The sequence below is a fragment of the Hyperolius riggenbachi genome, chromosome 1 (assembly GCF_040937935.1).
Source record: "Hyperolius riggenbachi isolate aHypRig1 chromosome 1, aHypRig1.pri, whole genome shotgun sequence".
Taxonomy (NCBI): Eukaryota; Metazoa; Chordata; class Amphibia; order Anura; family Hyperoliidae; genus Hyperolius; species Hyperolius riggenbachi.
Window position 1 is genome coordinate 252,426,492 of NC_090646.1, and position 14,534 is coordinate 252,441,025.

At 40.2% G+C, this 14,534-nt stretch overlaps 1 protein-coding gene across 5 annotated transcripts in view; it reads left to right on the top strand.

The window, feature by feature from the left end:
• GPRIN3 (GPRIN family member 3) overlaps positions 1–14,534 on the top strand; it is a 205,533-nt gene that overhangs the window by 48,326 nt on the left and 142,673 nt on the right. For 2 of the 5 annotated variants that reach the window (XM_068232655.1, XM_068232682.1), the window contains exon 2: positions 13,910–13,974. The exons of the other annotated variants lie outside the window; for them this stretch is intronic. The gene's annotated coding sequence lies outside the window, so the exon portion shown is untranslated. The remainder of the gene's footprint in view (positions 1–13,909; positions 13,975–14,534) is intronic. 5 annotated transcript variants of the gene reach the window in all.

A 14,534-nucleotide genomic window follows, 5' to 3' on the forward strand; every position in this document is an offset into this window, starting at 1 on the left:
TACAAAGTCGCCCTTCCAGCTAGCATGGAAGGAGTTAAATCTTTCCACGTTTCTTTGCTTAAACCAGCTTTATATGCTGAGTCCTCTCTCCCCCCCCCCCCCGGTCATTATCCATTATCAATGGAGAATCTGAGTATGAGATGGAAGAGATTTTAGATTCCCGTAGGGTGCAGAACTCGTTACAGTATTTGGTCCACTGGAAGGGATATGGTCCTGAGGAGAAGTCATGGGTCCCGGCTCGGCATCTCCATGCTAAGGAATTAAAACAACGGTTTAATTTGTTGCATCCTGAATGTGCTTCAGGGGCGTGTCCGGAGGCCACGCCTCGGGGGGGGGGGGGGGGGGAGGGGGGGGGTAATGACAGTAACAGCAAAATAACCTTGTTTGATAGCTATAATTATAATTGATATTATTGTCTTTATGTGTATGAACCTTGCCTGAACTCTGGACTATCCTTTGCCTCACGATTCTGTACTCTGCCTATCTGTCTTGTTGCCGACCCCGGCCCAACCTCGACTCTGCTCTTGCCTTCTGATTCTGTACTTCCGCATATCTGATTGCTGCCGACCTTGGCTATCCTCTGACTACGTTCTGTTTGCCGATTTTGTACTGCTGCCTGACCGACCAGTTACCGACCCTGCCTGTACGACCTCTCCTGTTCTGGTGATAGTCCCACAGCCAGGAGCTATCACTTGGGAGTGCTCCTGAGCTACTGTGCACCTAAACACGTGTGATCACTCTGATTAAAGTACTGACATTTTTGTTACTATTTCTGCATTATTGGTGATTCTGCAGATCACCACATAATCAGATATAGCTTATGTATTATTGGTGATACTGCAGATTACCAAATAATCAGAACTCTGTCACTAGCTGACACTAACCGTTACAATATTAAATCAGGATTTTTTTTAGGCATAAGCAAACCAGGCAGGTGACACCTGTAGGAGGAGGCACCACAGAGTTATTCTTGGCACACTGCTAGTTTAATTAAGGGAAGGTGATCATTTTAACACCTTAATGAGCACTGCTGATCAGCAATAACCATGAAAAAAATGTGCTATTAATGTGCTAATAAAGCTGTAGTTGTTTACGATTTGGCTTCTTCTGATTGTTGCAATTTTTCTCTATTTCCAGAACAATATTCTGACTTTTTAAGACCCAGGCTGTATATAAAAAATATAATGCCTATATAATTATAGGAAAGGTTTAAGGGTAATAGTTTGTGTACCCTTTATAGACTTGCTTACTAAAGATCATCTATAATGTAGTCTTTGATCTTCCTATTATCTTCCGATCCACAAGATTGGGGAGAGAAAATTGGCACTGGCTGTAATCCCCCAAAGCAGGGCAAACACTGAGGGGATTACCGTAATACTTTCTGAAGGCATTTGCATATTGTTGGAGATTGCAATGCAGGGTGTCCAAGTGGCCACAGTGGAAACGTGTGTGTGCGTGCGTGCGTGTGTGTGTGTGCGTGCGCGCACTTTTTTACCTGTTCGTTAGTCTGGCATATACTTCTGATGTGCAGATCTGCAATAGCCCATGATTTCTGCATATTGTACCTGCTCGTTGTTGGGCAGGCATTGGCAGCTACACAATCACAGGAACCCTGAACTGCATTCCTTCAGCAATGTAATTCAGGCCTAATATGTTGCTTTTAAAGAAGAGATTTTAAAACTCCAGCAGGCTGTCTATGCAGGCAATGGTGATTGTGATGTCCTTTCATAAGAACATGGTATTCAAGTAACATTTAAGTGCTGCATGGCATTTACTGCTGAAAAGCTTCATTTTAGGATTTCTTCTTTATCTTTTTTTTTTTTTTTCCCCTTAGTATGTCCATGCTATTATACTGGCAGAGGAGGAGATTTATATTGGAATAGGTTAAAGTATGAAGGCATGTGGTGATAATAACATGATTTAATACTAATCCCTAGAGTCTATAATCATATTTATCTTTTCGACTTATGCCCAGTAAAACTGCCTCCAGCTTTGTGCTTCAATCCATACCTCGCTTATGTGTAGGGAGCACTTCTCTGAATTAAATGTCAACAGGAAATCGCATATGTTCATAGATCTTCAGCTGGCCTCAAAGGCAAACAAAGCAGACATTTGGCTCAGTGGCTGAGTAGTAAAAACGTGCATCTTTGTGTGTTTGTCTTTATTACTCATTACATTTGGCAGACAAAGCTAAAAAAAAAACAACAACAACATTATAGGACAAGGTAACAACAGAAATATAAACAGCATCAATTAAAACTACTGAAACAAACTATATCTATTGGCCCCTAATGCAGTAAGCTTACATCATAATTTTATAATAATAATAATAATAGAAATATAACCTTTTCTGCACGTAGCAAGCAAGTGTCAAAAAGGCCAGAAAAGTAATATTAAAAATGAATGTAATCAGGAACAACCAATTTTGAGGGGCCTTTCACACTGGGGCGGTGCGTCATTTTACTGCAGCCTAACGCTAAGGCAATGAAACTCTAGGGGGACATATCACACTACACGCGACGCATTGCTGCGGAAGTAGCTACTCTAACACGAGTGCAAACCTATGTTACCGTGCAACCTCTGTGGCGGCCTATGGCAGACCGGAAGTAATGTAAGTCTAAGGCGACGCGTGTGGTTTAAAATGACCGCCGCAAGTTTTATGCGTCACGCATGTGCGGAAGAGTATTTTAGCAATACACTTCCGTGCACGTCATCTATTCGCTAGCAGTAAGGGATCCTCACTTCCTGCTTGGCCTGCTGCCAAACGGGGATTGCCACATACTAACTTTTTAATGCCCTTAATGCATTTGTATTTTTTTAACATATTTTGTATTATTGTTTTAACTGATAAAATATGTGTTCATTAATTATATACAGTCTGAACATTTGCAAGGAGAGTTGCAGAACCAGTGTGACAAAACTTCAGTCTTTATTCCAGTAACTTGCGGTACTTGCTGCCGGAAAATGGGTAATATTGCTATGCACTGACTGTGTAGGGCAGTATTACTGAGATTTTGTGCATCAGGCCTATAGTGTGTAAACACTTAGTATAAAGCTCCACAAGGCATATAGTACAGTACACACATGCTGTATACTTGCCCAAATGCTGTATAATTACCATGCACTGTACACAGGTGCTTTATATTTACCCATAGTACACTTACACATATCCTGCATGCACACATGCTGTACTATCCTTCAGCTTGCTCCATGCCCAGTAGATAACAACTAGCTTGTGTGCTCTAAAGCTTATCGGTAACCATTCAGTGAAAATCCAGGAACAGAATACATTATTTTATTTTAGTTTGAGATAGTGTGCAATGGGACTAAACCTTTTTTGGCTTTGTATTACCGTATGTGTCCCCTTCTAGTTGGATTTCCCCAAATTTCTGTCATTAAATTTTTCCAACAGGATCAGAGACTGCAAAAATAAATAAATAAATAAACATTTTTATAGTCTGCAGAAAAAAAATTCACTCCCCATCTATCTACTATTTTTGTCCTTTATTTTCAAGATTCATATTAAAGCCATAGAGATCCCAAGGACAGGAATGTATTGTAAACCTCCCCAGGAAACACTAATAGCAGTAACAACTAGAAACAGGTTCTGATCCCTTTTCACTTCTACTCAAAACAAGAATATTTTTTTCAGAATTGGGCTTAAAAATTGTACACTTTAAGCAGAATCAGTCATAGTAATCATGAGTCATCAGTAATCAGGAAATCTGGACCAGCCATTCAATACTACTAAAGGAATTGTTTTGTGCTGCACCGAGCTGTGACACTTCCAGCAGTTTGGTAACATTCTATCTGATTCTTTCTGTAATCAACAGTGCCAGTTGCCTGACATTTGTACTTTTGCTCTGTTTCTGATACTTTAAAGAGGAGCTGTCAGCCATACTATCTCAAGAAAAAAAAACCAAATATATAAGTAGATAAATACTTGCTCTACTTACATAACATATTTATTGCACTGTCCACGTTATGATTCCTGTGAATTTTATAAAGGGAAAGTAGAGAATCCTATTCTAGACAGTTTCCATATTTACTGCGGCTATTTTGAAGCCAGTCGGGATATAATATCCGCCCTTAGTCTCCTCTGCCTGATTTGCCCGCCCTTCACTATAGAAAGTGCGTTGTTTCAGCCTGAGAAATTTTGTCCAATCAGAGAGGAACAGAGGTGTGGGAGGGGAAAACAGAGGGAAAGCGTTAGTTAAGTCTGAGGGGAAATAGAGAAGCAAAAAAAGACAACCCAGCATGCTCTGCAACTTCTCTTTTGTGTACCAAATTTTCTGTGTACCAAATAAGAGTCAGGTAAACTGGGGAATGATAATTTATCAACAAGAAAAGTAATAGTGATTTTAACTTTTGGATTGCCTGCTTAGCATCCTTATTACTTGTTTACCAGATAAAAATAAATAATTGATTTTTGATTTTATGCCCAAAAATTACTCTTTGTCACTGGCCTAGAATGAGCTTGCAGATTACATACCTTGACTCTGGCTGCATGCTTGTTGCAGGTGTGTGACTCAAAAATAACTAAAGCCAAAAGCCCTGCATTACAGCCAGACAAGTGGCATTGTTTACAAGGAAATGAAGATTCCGTATTCCTCTCACCTTAGGTTCCCTTCAGATTAAAGGCTGCTATCCTCCTCATTCATCATCTCCAGAATGGAATGTCAATAGTTTGTCTAGTTAAACCTATGCATGGTTTGAAGTGGACCCAAACTCTAGCACAGGACAGAAGGAAAATGTAGAGAAATGCACCCTGAATGTATTTAGAGAGTTTAGCCTGCATAATTCCCCCTCATTTGTGTCTAATCACTAGTTGTAATTTGATCTCCCGTGTCCCATGACTGTCTATGGGTGGCCATACATGGTACAATTTTTCATTTTTTTTCGATTTGATAATTTAGTTTGATTATTCCGTTAGATCGAATATAAAGATTTTTCCAGCATGTCCGATCTGATTTTTCTTGAAAAAACTGGATAATCGTTCGAATTTCTTGATCGAAAAAAAAATACATTTTCAACTTTCATTCGATTCGATCATTTAGATCGAATAAACGGGATAATTGTATCAGTAGTAACAAATACATGTTTTTTGTTTAAAGGTTATTATGCTGTTGTGTATCTCTTAGAGCAGAGAGGAGTTCTGAGTTCAGGTCCACTTCAAATCCGAAAATGACCACCATTTCCTGTTGTTCTTTAATCTAACTTCTGTAAAGTGCTGGTAATAAATACGTGGTGATACTAGGTTCATATGCTTGTGCTTTTACCAAATATATCAACTTTAACAAGGAGAAAGTACATGTATCACTATTGTCTTATTGTTCAACCTCTATATAGTGTCTCTTTTGTCTTTTTTCAAGGTCTTTTTGAAGTAGATCGCTATCCCGTTGAATGTTAATAGTCCTACAAAGTATAGTTTCATCATCAAAAAGGTGACCTTTCTTTGTATGCCCCATATAGGGTTATTAATAAAAATCCTGAAAAGGACAGAAGTCTTGTACTCATGGCTATGATATATTACAGCTAAATTTATCCCAACATGCTCTATTTTTTTCCCATTTTAATCCATCAAGCCATACACTCAGTGTGAGCATACACTTGGGTTTAGCTTTGTTATTTACTATCGCCATGTTCACTGTATTAAATAATTTATCTGGCACCCTTTTTAAATGTATGCCTTATTGGCGAATTAATGGAAGGAGCGCTGACAGGGGAAAATTGCTTGTCTTAGAGGTGAAAACACCTGCGGGCTGAAGTGGTTAATAGAACATTAGTAGAAAAAGGTCTCATGTTTTTATTTTTGGTTGTATAGCTGTTTTTTCTATAAAATTGCTCCATTCTCTAATATTTGCAGTTTACAAAATACACTCTGTATTTTACATGATGAAACAGAGCAGAGATAATGACCCTTTGAACTTCCTGGCAGAAAAACCTTAAATATACAAGAAACAGTGAGTGACAGGTTGAGATAAGTGCTTCAAAAAATAGCACTTGTCTGTGACTAAATTAGTCAGAGAGCTCAGAGAAGCTCTTTTGCATAGATAACAACTGAAGTTTCTTAACTCTTCCTGTACTGGAAACAATGTGAGACTCATATCTGTGCTGCTAACGTTCTGTTTCTTAGCTGTACTATACATACAAATCATTAGCTCATAAGTTTATTTTCACTTCAGGTAGAAATCAACGCCTACCATATTTATCCAATATTTATGTAATTTATTTAGTCATTTATTTATTAATTATGATATGTACAGGAATAGCCTTCACTTGACTTTGCTCCCAGCCACAGATCACCATCCGTGGTGATCACTTATAATAGCAAACATTTTAAAATTAATAATAAAATATTACTAAAGATTTCTTCTCTCCAATGAACTTGTGAATTTATTTAGGAATGCTTTAAAAAAAACAATAACAGAACCTTGAAAAAGTCCTCTAATAACTCATCTTTCCTAATAAAATATATTATTGTAACCCTCTGGGGTCTTTTTGTTAGTCTTCACTGAAGACTCTCCTCCCAACGGCGCAGCCGCACCACCACACGTTGCCACTATACTAAAATGGGAGTCCAAGCAAAGGAACTACCTTTCAGAGATCTCCATTGGTCCATTGATCTGGACCAATAAGAATCCTTCTTGCTGACAGAGGGGAGTGAAGAAATAGGAGGGTGGGTGGGTGGATGGTACCATTTATGGAAAGCATATGCTAGCTATGTAAGAGAGGTTGACCACAACTTTTATGACAACACCTTCAACCTCACACCTTCCTATCAAGCAGATCACAGCTACGTTCCAAGGAAAATTTCAAATCTTAAGCAAGAAAAATGGTTGCAATCTTTCTATCGACTGTATAGTGTGGCCAAGAAATGAGTTTGGAATCTAAAATGTTAAGTTGTTTTTATGATCACAAAATTATACTTGCTATCATTGGAAATGTATGCTCCTTATTATAAAGTTTTTCTGTACTTTGACTTAGTGGCAAAGTGTCCTTGAAACTGATTATATAATGCTAGCAACACGACATGAAAGAAAAGATTTCACAAAACTTCACGAAACTGACTTCTCACATCCATGGAGCATTGTAAAAAGCCTGCTGATGCATGAGACAAGCACACTTGAAAACCCCTTAGGGTATAGTTTACTATTCATGTGAACAGATGAAGACAGACTTCAGCAGACAGTACAGAGGGATAATGTCTAACCTACTTACAACAAAAACATTTTAAAAATCTCACATTTTTTACTACTATTACTAAGTTTTAATAGTACATTATGAGTCGATGTTTAACCACAAATCATCAGACTCCACAGCAAATATTTTCATACAGCCTTGGGCTGAGGCTCCCTTAAAGAATAACCGTAACCAAGAATTGAACTTCATCCCAATCAGTAGCTAAAACCCCCTTTCCCACAAGAAATGTAGAAATTTACTCTGTATAGCTAATATTGTGGTAAAACCCCTCCTAAAGTGTGATTTCAGCGCCTTACAGCATTGAGGTGCTGACATCACACTGTGGGAGCCTTGTTGCATTGCGGGAAATAACAGTCGTTTTCAACTGCCAAGAAGGCAAGCAGCAGCTACTTCACCTGCCAACAGTAAAAATGGCACCATGTAATAAATGTCAGAATGTAAATCAGGAATTTAAAAGATTTTACAATGGGCAAACACTGACTAAATCATTTATACACAATTATTGTAAAAATTAAGCACTTTTTTTTCATTACGCTATTTTCACTGGAGTTCTTCTTTAAGCTATGACAGTAAACCTCCCATCTATGGGTGGCACTGGGAGTCCCTGCCTGGGCTATAGTGCTGGCATAACATATTAAAGGTTTTAAGATCAGAACTTCTGCTGTCATCCTTTTTAAGCCTTGTTACCAGCATCCACTCTGTACTGAAACAATGCAACTACTGTACTTCTCTTCTTGCCCAAATCAGAAAATTGGTCAGACCCTCCTGCCACTGTCTTTCCCTGCACATAAAAACTCACCTGCTGAATATCTCTAAAGGTGCCCATACACTTACTCGATTTCCCGCCGATAGACAGCAGATTCGATCACTGTGTTCGAATCTGCTGTGAAATCGATGCGCAAACGCTGACCGATCGACCGATTTCTATCCGAAATCGATCGAACACGTCGATCTGTCCGCACGAAAAATTTTGCTTGATCACCAGCGGGTCGGGAGTGTGTCGATAGTGGCGTTCAAATGTCCGACGACCGACGCTAGCGGCAATACATTACCTGTTCCGCCGGCACGTGTGCCCCCTTGGTCCCCGCGGTCCCTTCTCTGCTCTGGGCTCCAGCTGGCTTCACTTACTTCCTGTCGGGGGAAGTTTAAACAGTAGAGCGCCCTCTACTGTTTAAACTTCCCCTGGCAGGAAGTAAAGTAAAGCTAAAGCCCAGAGCGGAGAAGAGACAGCGGAGACCAGGGGGACTCGCGCCGCTCGGATAAGGTAATGCATGCCGGGCCGACGGCAGCTCCACAGATTGTGAATCGGTTTCATAGTGAAATCGATTCAAAATCTGTTTGCTGTGTAGGCAGCCAATACTGTAGATCCCTCTCTGATCAGATTCGATCACAGAGGGATCTATCTGCTGGTCGATCTGGTGGCAATCGACCAGTGTATGGCTGCCTTAAGGATGCAATGTGCATCCTAATTACCTTGATTAATTGGGAACGGCTGTTTTAATCAGCTCAGCAGGTGAAAAACAGCAGCTCTCTGCAGTTGGTTTGTGGACAGTCATGGCTAAGACAAAGGAGCTCAGTGAGGACCTGAGACTATGCATTGTAGCTGCTCACATGTCAGGCAAGGGCTTCAAGGCCATTTCTAAATGTGTTCAAGTTCCATTGGCTACAGTGCAAAGAATTATTAAAAAATACAAGATGTTCTGCACTATGGAAAATCTCAGAGGACGTGGTCGGAAGCCAAAAGTGCCACCTGTGCTGGCCAGGAGGATAGTGAGAGAGGTGAAAAAGAAGCCAAGGATCACCACCAAGGCCATCCTGGTGAATCTGAGCTCTGCTGGTGGCAATGTCTCAAGGCAGACAATCCAACGGACACTGCACACTGCTGGGTTCCACAGATGCAGACCATGGAGGACGCCACTTCTCCAGATAAGACACACAAAAGCTCGCTTGGCCTTTGCAAATGCTCATATAGACAAAGAAGAAGGCTTCTGTATGGTCTTCTGTGTTATGGTCAGATGAAGCAAAAAATTGAAGTGTTTGGTCACAATGATGTTTTCTTTATTTGGCGTAAAAAAAGGAGAAGACTTCAACCCATTGAACACCATCCACTCTCTCAAACATGGTGGTGGGATCCTAATGTTCGGGAGGTGTTTTTCATCCAATGGACCAGAGAACCTAATCACAGTAAACGGCACCACGAAAAAAGAGCAATATATGAGGATTCTCCAGGACAACATCAGGCAGTCTGCAGAGAAACTTGGCCTTGGGCACCAGTGGACATTTCAGCATAACAATGACCCAAAACACACAGCAAAAGTGGTGAAGAAATGGTTAACAGACAACAACATTAACGTTTTGGAGTGGCCCAGCCAGAGTCCTGACTTGAATTCAATTGAGAATTTGTGGAGGGAGCTCAAGTTCAGGGTGATGGCAGGAAGAACCTCCAACCTGAAACATTTGGAGCTCATTGCTAAATTTGAAAGGCAGAAATACCTGTGGAGACATGCAAAAAGCTGGTCTGCAATTATAGGTAGCATTTGATTGCTGTAATAGCCAATGAAGGCCTTTCTATTGATTATTGAGAAAGGTGTGAATAATTTTGGACTTTTTGCTCAAATGTAAATAATAGCTGAGAAATGTTTTTTCCCCACAATAATGCCTCTTATACATCTTCTTATTATCTTATGGGAGACACCTATGTCATCTCCCATCAAAAAATTACTTGGTGGTTGAATAAAAGTAACTTTGAGTAAAAATTTGCCACTGGTATGAATAATTATAGGCAGCACTGTAAGTCCATCAAGTTCAACAAGAAAATAAAGTACTACACCAGCCTGCTCCCTCACATATCCCTGTCGATCCAGAGGAAGGAGAAAAACCCTTACAAGGCATGGTCCAATTAGCCACAAAAGGGAACAAAATTACTTCTGGACTCCAGGTGGCAATCAGATAAAATCCCTGGGTCAACATTACTGGACATTACCTAGTAATTATAGCCGTGAATGTCTTTCAACGCAAGGAAAGCATCTAAGAACCATTTAAAAGCAGATATAGAATTTGCCATAACTACTTTCTGTGGCAATGCATTCCACATTTGAATCACTCTTATTATTAAATAGTATAAACTGGAAGGCTGCCAACAGACATTAGAGGACATATGATTAAGGAGATACCGCCTGACCACTCCCGGGACATTTTGCCAGCAACCTACATAATAATTATTAATTTCATGGCTGAAAATGACTTTCATGTTTGCCTATGGGAAGAGGAGGAGGAAACACACCAGATGCTCCCAATGCAACAAATTCTCCTAAGCAATGAAAATGACAGAGAGGTTTTCAAACCTTGACCTTAAGCCCTAGGAGCAGTCAGGGCAGTCAGTCAGCAGATGGGAATGAATAGCCATGTCACATGACTCATCTCATGTCTGCTTGCAATGTTTATGTAAGTCATAGATTATCAAACTTACGGTAAAGGAAACCCGAGGTCAGAGGGATATGGAGGCTGCCATATTGTAAAAAATGCCAGTTGTCTCACAGCCTTGTTGATCTTCTGGCATAAGTAGTGTCTGAGTCAAAAGTCAAAACCCTAGAACATGCATCTGGCTAATCCAGTGAAACCTGAGGCAGAGTACCTGATCTGATGCATGCTTGTTCAGGATCAGGAGAACTGCCAGGCAACTGGCATTAGTTCAAAGGAAATATGGCTGCCTCCATATCCCTGTCACCTCGGGTTCCCTTTAAGGGTGCCCAATCTTGCCACAACTATTGACTACCTAAAGTATCAGCACAAAATGCATGTACGTGGCTTACCTTTCTACTACATAGATGTGCCAAGATTGTACAAAATTGCATGGTTTATGGCTACCTTTGGAGGGGTCCAATATTACAATGATTAGTGAAGCTTTGGGCAGTGTTTACCAAATGTGTCCTCAAGGCCTATCAATAGTGCATAGTCTGTTGATAAGCTTCATTATGCCCAAGTGGGGTAATTGTGACTTAGCGATTTGAATTAAATACCTGTTTGGATACGTAAAAAAAAGTGCATAAAACAGAGACACCATTAAATTTGGACGCCCGAGAATTGCCAACAGTAGAATAACCTTAACATACACCCCCCCCCCCCCCCCTCCACACACACACACACAGAGCTAACCTTAGCCAACTTCCTCTTGCCACAAATCTGCCGCAAAAGTGAAAAATGTAGGGCCCCACCATATGCGCCTTTATAAATATCGACAAAAGTGTGCCAGCTACTTGTAGACGTATTTTGCCGTGTTTTGCATTGGGGGTGGCTTATTTATTAGGAGCCTGGGTGCTCAAATTTCACACTATTGGCAAAATGTATAAAGGCAACTATGACGGCGTCCAAACTTCTACCTCTAGCAGGCGCCCAGATTCCCTTCATCCGCAAAAACTATGCATTGTTGATGGAAAGCGAGGATATGTTTGGTAAACACTGATCTAAAGGGATGATAATTTCTCCAGGTAGCTAAAGCAGTTGCAAAATATGTTTATATTTTTGTATGTATAGTCCCATCTAGTCCGAAAGATGTTATGAGTGACACACAGCTTGCTACGTTGCTAATTATAGTTTCATAATAATTACACCAGAGAGGAAATGTGTGCATTAACCAAGTGAACCTGATGAATCTGGCTTTGCAAATTTGGCCTATTGGCTAATCACGAGACATTGCTCATGCAAATATGCATTTGCTTTCGCATGCCTAAATATGCAGGGTCAAAAACCAAAACCGCAAAACAATCGCCCTGCGGGAATTAGTTCATGCTACATAGCACTATCCAGGGGCGCCACGAGGAGGCTTCCCATTGCCCCCATACAACCGGGGGCCGCGGGGGTCCCAGGCTCTCTCACCGCCTGGAACTCACACAGCGGCACCCCGGAGGTGGAGGCTGGGGGGTGCAGGCGATCTCCCCAGCGTGGCCAGCGCCGGGAAGAGCCGCCCGCACACACCTCCCAAGATTAAAAACAGGCACTTACCTTAACGTCCATTGCGTTCTGCTATATGCGCATGACCTGGGCACGACACATAAGGGGGCAATGGGAAGCCTCCTCGTGGCGCCCCTGGATAGTGCTATATAGCATGAACTAATTCCCGCAGGGCGATTGTTTTGCGTTTTTTGGTTTTTGACCCTGCATATTTAGGCATGCGAAAGCAAATGCATATTTGCATGAGCAATGTCTCGTGATTAGCCAATAGGCCAAATTTGCAAAGCCAGATTTGTCAGGTTCCCTTGGTTGATGCACACATTTTCCTCTCTGGTGTAATTATAATTATAGTTTCATATTGTCTTCTAGCCGATGGAGAAAGCATTATTTTACTCTCATTCTTTCTTTCTCCTGTTTCTCCTTTGCCTTTTCTCCTTTAGTCTGAGCCGTAAGCATTTTTCAGTAAGTCTTCCCTAATTCTACAGCTCATGCCGTTTTTACATGTGCAGATTTTGTAGTTTTGCAGACTTCTGCAGAGAGAGGAAAATAGGAAGTGACAGCAGAAACGGATTAACGATGGAAAAATGTATTTCATTATCCAAAAGCTGTATATTCGCAAAGGTATTTTGTTTACAGCTTAAAATAGTTTGAAAGCTCAAAACACCGAAAAGCATTTTGTTTCAGGTTAAAAAGCAAGCGTGACGCCGTTGTGATGCCTTTTGGCAGCTAACTGGAGAAATCTACACAGCTACATACCTTTCATGTCATCTCACCAATCTATTTGCTGGGAACTCTTGCTGTGAACATACGGAATTCACAGGAGGAGCTATTCTGTGCTTAGGATAGTGTTATGTATGTCTACTTATAAATTTATATGGAGACAAAGATGCAGCAACCTATGTATTTGTGATATGGAATCAACAACATGGAATGCTACTCTTATAAAGTTGGCTATACATCAGTAGATTTGGTGTGTCGATCTACCATCAGATTCGATAATTACTATCAAAACTGATGAAAATCAGTGCCAAGAAGAGCATGCCAGATCGACAATGCGACCATTTTGGGGCTGCAATCTGTCACATGTATCGAATAGACAAGCTGGAAAATATCTGGCATGTTCGGTCGGGACATGGTGGATTTGTATTTTGGATTTGAAGTATATCACATTAAAGAGACTCTGTAACAAAATGTTCAGCCTTTTTTCTACCATCCTACAAGTTCCTATATCTAGTCTTAAGTGCTCTGGCTTACTGCAGCCTTTTTTAGTTGCTCCATTGCTGTAATAAATCAAATGTACTCTCCTTTGTCAGACTTGTCGGCCCAAAGAGGAAGTGGCTGTAATTGTTTACAGACAGGAGGAGGTTACACTGATAGCCCTGCTCTGAGTCTCTTTGAGTCTTTCACACACTGAAAACTGTGAAAAGCAGAGCGCACACATTCCCTGCTCTCAGTAACTCGGTATCATCTACTGATAAAAGCTGATAATTGTGATAAGCATAGCTCATAGACTATTGCTGAATGCAAACACGGACCTGTAGTAATCACTACTGAAGATTGCAGCATTCTTTACAAAGTAAAACTTTTAAACTATGAAATAAACTTTAAAGGCTGAATTTATTGTTCAATAATATAACCTTTCATGGAAACTGTAATGCAGTTTACAGGAACATGCAATATTATGATGAACTTCCTGTTTGGCGGCCATATTTTTTGTTTACAAAAACAGTTTATAAAACTGCTTTTTTTGGGCCAGGATCCTGGTGGGGAGCAGCGAAAAAATGTGACAGAGGGGGACAGGAGATGAAAACCTACAGGCTGGTATGTTTATTTATACAAGGTTTTTAGGTTACATATTCTCTTTAATAGTAGTTTAGCTTTAGTCGTATGCTATTCTGGATTTATTATTTTAATTTCTTGTCATGGGTGCTGTATGTGAATGCTATAGTAAATAGTAATGCAATACTAAAGCTGTAACTTTTAGAAATCATTTCTTTTATTTATTACTTGAGATTTATTAGTTAGGATTTACAGAAAAACAAACATTTAAAAAACAATGTAGTCAAGGTATGTTTGATCATATATGTTATGTTGTTGTCTTTAAATCGACCCCAGGCTGTTGATATCCTATACCATTGTACCTTTAGGCCTTTTGTTCTGAAGATTTGCAAACACCTGCTGTCATTATTGTCCCAAATTGGAGCATCTATTTGGCGTTTACAAAAGTAGTTGACAAGCATTTATTACTTTGTGCATTCAACAGGCTGTCACAACCAATCTTGTGTTGCTTTTGTGATAGTCTACTGCAGTGCCTCTGAGGTTTTTGCAACTACTTCTAAATGCCAATAAATGCTTATGAATAATGATAACCAACAATGAGA